This window comes from Mirounga angustirostris, unplaced genomic scaffold (genome assembly GCF_029215605.1).
Source record: "Mirounga angustirostris isolate CCGP_5_RB_7025 unplaced genomic scaffold, mMirAng1.0.hap1 SCAF_4, whole genome shotgun sequence".
Classification (NCBI taxonomy): Eukaryota; Metazoa; Chordata; class Mammalia; order Carnivora; family Phocidae; genus Mirounga; species Mirounga angustirostris.
The window spans coordinates 161,404,205-161,409,499 of NW_026991712.1; positions in this window are offsets into that span (position 1 = coordinate 161,404,205).

A 5,295-nucleotide genomic window follows, 5' to 3' on the forward strand; every position below is an offset into this window, starting at 1 on the left:
TGAGCACTGAAACTTGCATTTCATGTCATCTTCACGTGTCACAAAACATTATTATTATTTTTTAAGTAGGCTCCATACCCAGCGTGGAGCCCAACATGGGGCTTGAACTCGACCCTGAGAAGGAGATCTGAGCTGAGATCAAGGGTCAGATGCTTAACCCACTGAGCCACCCAGTTGCCCCAACAAAACAATATTCTTACTTTGATTCTTTCAACCATTTAAAAATGCAAAGGTCATTTCTAGCTTGCAGGCCATAGAAAAAAGGCAGCTGGTAGGATTTTGTGGGCAGCCTATAGTTTGCCTACACCTGCCCTTGGAGATGAGCTACTTGGTTTATGCCTGGTGCACCAGTGAGGTGGGATGGGATGGGGGGGTACACAGCACAAACCTGAGTCCCCACGTCCAGGCATCCTGGGGATTTGCCCAGCTCTGGTTGGAAGCAAAACGATCAACTCTAAAGTCTCTCAAAGAGACCTTTAAAGCATTTGGAAGATTCCTCCAACCTGGTTGCACACTGAGTCAGAAGGAGTGCTTTGCACCCCTCCCCCCCTCCGATAAGGGAGTGGCAGACTTGTCATTTTCTAATCAAGCCTCTAAAAAGTCACATAAATCAAGATTTTGATCTGTTCTTCCTCTGCTGCTTGAAAAGGTATTCATCCGAACTTTCCTCCACGCCTCAGCCTTCGTCTCTACTTTGGGAGGCAGATTTTGTTTCCAGTCTAGACTAGACCAAACAAGGGGGCAAGAAGGTTGCAGGAGGCCAAGGAAAACCTTAGCGTCTTGCTGGGCAGAAGCTGCCTCTAGGGCAAGAATGACCTTCTGACAGACAGAGGCCCTCTGACACGCTGGTTTCAGGAGTTGACTTTTCAGATTCTTTAATGTGACATTATTCTTCTGGAAACAATCGAAGGGACCTGGTTAACATTTTTAAAAGTGTTTTCCTAAGGAAAAGGGGGGAGGTAGGCAGGAGAAGAGGGGGTAAAGAATTACACACAGATTTAGTCTAATGGCTTAAAAATCAAAAGGATCATTGGACAGATAGATATCAAGTGTAATAGGAAACACACTGATCCTGGGGAGATGACTTAATATGGGCCCTTCAGTCTCTTTGGAGCTTAAACAATTACCCACGACTTGGAATTATACTTTAAATTCCCACATTGGTGTGTGTTCTGGATCCATTTTTCTGGATGCAGCCAGCAATCTCGAGTTATCTAAACTAGGCTGAAAATTAGAAGCCATTAATAGGCTCTCATAAAATTGCTTCTCAGATTTTCATAAGCAGAATCTGCTGAGGGCCACAGGGATTCAGTGATAGGAAGGAGCAAAATGCTGCTAGTTATTTTTCTGAAGCTTAATCTAGGGATCTTTTTGAAGAGCTCCTTGCCCAGCAAGAAGATGAATGCCAAGACCAATACAGACCATGTTTTTCCCACTTAGAAGTGGTGACCAGATACATCGCTCATGTGGAGAAGCTTCCTGAGGTTCCCAGAGGTGAGCCTCTCAGCCACTTTTCGTAGCCACTCAGCCCACCAGCTAGCTATACCCTTGTCCCCAAACTTCCCAGGCATCCTAGAATGAAAACGGTGCATCCCGGGCAATCTAGCCCACAAAACTCCAAGTTAACACACCTTATTTTTCTTGCATTCCCTTATGAACTGTTGAGGTTATATGACTGAGGACTCTGTCTTTTTGTTTTGTACAAATGACACAAAACAACAAAACCTTGAAAAATCTCTTTGGAGTGCTTCTCTGTTCTTCCAGGGTCCCAGAGCCTCTGCTTGGGGGCCAGTAAGCATTTCACATTGAGCAGCACTCAGCCAGGGGCCCGACTCTTGGCCCCAGCTGGCGGGGGTCAATTCATCATGGGCTTGCCGGAGGAGAGACACAAGAGATTGAATAGAGAAGCCTCCTCTCTCAGTTCAACTGGGAAGGATAAACCAACAAGCTGGCACTAATTAAGAGCTAATGGCCTTACAATGGAGCATTGCCAAAGGATAACGACCCTCAGGCTACAGCATAAATATCAAGACATTTGGGGCAGAGCCAAGACATATATTTTCTGAGTACATTAGACACTGTGGCAGCCTTCCTCACCCTGGCTCTGCAAGAAAAAAGAGGATTTAAGGTAGGTGGGGAAGGAGCAGGGTTGCACTAGGGCTGCCTTCCGGTCAGTTGGTCAGAAAGCCTCAGGGTGACTTTGGGGAAAGAAACTGCTTTTCAGATCTGTAACTTTTGAGTGTACCAGAATTACCTGAGGAGCTCATTAAAATGCATATCCTCCCCCCCACCTTCCCCCTCTAGAGGGTTTGATTTCAGTAGCTCTGGGGCAAAGCCCAGGAGTCTGCATTTGTAATCAGTTTCCCCATGTGGTTCTGATGCTGGTGGTCTTCAGACCACACTTTGAAAAATGCTACTGAGGAAGCTGCTGTTACTTGCCCATTAGATCCCAAAGAAAATGTTTTTACAGAACAAAGACGAACATGAGGTCAAGCAAGATTCTCCGCTTCCTGTGAAAACGGCAGCCCCATCTTTCCTATCAGAACTTGGCACAAGGCTGTCTGAGGCTGTCTCAGAAAGGTGGCATCTCCAGCCGGTTCCTGTTGCGATCTTCTCATTCAGACCAACCTGTGGTTATTGGGAGCAAGATTCTAGGAAAGGAGGATCTAACCATAGGTCTGGAGGGAAAAGAGCAAACAGCCCATCTGCATGGTGTGTAGCATGTCTGCGATGTTTTCATATACCGTAATTCATATGACCATACTGTAACCTTTCGGTGTAGTTAACTAAATACATCTGTTTAAAAGCTGAGGAATCACAGGCCTGGAGGTGCGTCTTGCCTCCTCTGGTCACCATGACATGAGGAAGGAGGGTGAAAAAAGGTCAATGTATTACAATTGCAGTGAGCAGGGCAGGCAAACCAAACCAACAACTTTGGCCTGACCTTCATAGATCAAACATATTATTGGCTGGTTGAACTGAGGTTGGTTGTTGGGATCGGCAAATACTTGTAAAAGGATTGATGGATCAGATTATAAAAATAGATGGAAAGTTCGTACGATAAACGCAGCTGAGTATGAGAACAGGAGAGAAACAACCCACCATATCATCTGGGAAAATGAAACTCCTTGGCAAGACTTCACAACAGCCTGATTCAAAATTTCATAATGAAATTATGTCTCTGATCAAAGCCTGAATGAGCTCATGGGCTGATTTTTGCCATTCGTGTTTATTCTGGTTCGAACCAAACTGAGGCATCAGAAACACATTATCCTAGGCTTTTCTCCAGGAGTGGGCTATTGCAGCCGCTTTGGGGGGCCGAAGGGACAGTGTGAGAAAGAGGGGGACCTCTTTGGATCCTCACTGGTCATGAAGTTGTTTCTGACTGGCTCTCAGAGACTCCCTTGGGACACCAGGTCTGGGTCAGGGCCTTTGTAGCAAAGTTGTGTTTAATCTCATGACACTTGTCCTTGGGGCAATAAAAGGGAATCTCAAGGAAGAGAAGGTCTTTCCTGCTGTTGTCCAGGATGCGACCTGCTTTTGCTCTTGAAAGAGTGTTTTTTGGTTGGTTTGTTTCAGACTCAGAAAATAAAGACTCGATCATCCTCCCCTCCCCAGCACCCTACAGAGTATTCACTTAATACCAAGTTGTTTGTTTTTAGGGACTGAGCTACACCACAGGTAGGAATCCACCTCCCTCCTGCCTAACCGCCTCTTCTCTGGCCTATCCTCAAGGCACAGTGATGGGCACTTCCTGATAACTCGAAGTGCGAAAAACAGAGGGAGGCCTTCTTGGTTGAAGCACATGCATCTAGAGATTTTCCATATTTTGTCTGTAGAAATAGCAATGGCTGGGTTTTTACCTTAGTCACCCTCAGGGCAAGAAGCATTCCCGTCTGCTATCGACTAAATGTTTGTGTTCCCCTAAAACTCACCCACTGAAGCTCTAATTTCCAATGTGATGCTGTGTGGCCTGTGGGAGGTAATTAGATTTAGATGAGGTCATGAGGGTGGAGCCCCTGTGATGGGATTAGTGCCCTTCTAAGAAGAGGAAGAGACCAGAGTCCTCCTTCTCTTTCCACCCTGTGAGGGAGGACATAGTGAGAAGACAGCTGTCTGCAAGCTGGGGAGAGAGTTCTAGGAATGCAACTATGCGGGCACTCTGACTTTGGACTTCCCAACCTCCAGAACTGTGACAAATAAATGTTTGTTGTTTAAGGCACTCAGTCCATGGTATTTTGTTACAACAGGCTGAGCTAAAAACACCATGTATTCATTCTTTCATTCCATGAATATTTATTGAGTCCCTACTGTGTGTCAAGTGCTATTCTAAGTCTTGGAGTTACAGCAGTGAACAAACTTACAAGGTCCCTGCTCTCAAAAAACTTACATTCTAGTTTTGGGGAAGCTCAGATAAACCTGTAAATAACATAATTTCATCTGGTGATAAATGTCATGAAATAAATAAAACGAATAAATGCAGAAGGGCAGGAGATGGCTGATTTGGAAAGATCAGCCAGGAAAGTCTTCTCCCAGTAGAAGGGATTGCCAGATAAAATCCCGGATGCCCAGTCAAATTTGAATTTCAGATAAACCATTACTTTTTTTTTTAGTAAAGTTATGTCCCAAATATTGCATGGGACATACTTACACTAAAAATTATTGTTTATCTGAAATTCAAATTTAACTGGGTATCCTGTATTTTTATTTGCGAAATCTTGCAACCCTACCAGTAGGTGACATCCCAGCCAAGAACAGAATGACCAGAGGGAACTAGCTATGCAAAGGTTCAAGGAAGAGTGACTCAGGCGGACGGATCCAGTGTAAATGTCAGAATAATCTGAGGGAGGGAGGTACAAGTGAGGACAGATAAATAGGCAGGGGTCAGATCCTGCAGAATTCTGTAGGGATGGCTAGGAGTTTTGAGTTTCTTTCTCTCTCTCTTTAAGTGTGATGATGCACGACCGGAGTTTTAAGAAGGGTGGCAAGGTCTGACTGATATTTGGTCAGGCACTTTTGGAAGGGTTAGAGGACAACCTCGGGAGATAATTGAACTTAAGCTTGTGCCATTGACCTGGGACGCGCGGGTGTACCCACTAGGGGCTCGGGGCCGCGCGCGCCGAGCACCTAGGCAGCCGCTGGGGCGGGGCAGCTTGGCGGTTGCTAGGCAACGAAAGGGGCGGGGGCTCCAACGCTGCGTGACGGCTAAGCGGCCGGGACGGGGGCGGAGTCAGGAGAGCGGCGGCGCGCGCCGCTCGTTCGCAGGAAGTCGCACAGGGGAAGCAAGGGGCGCGA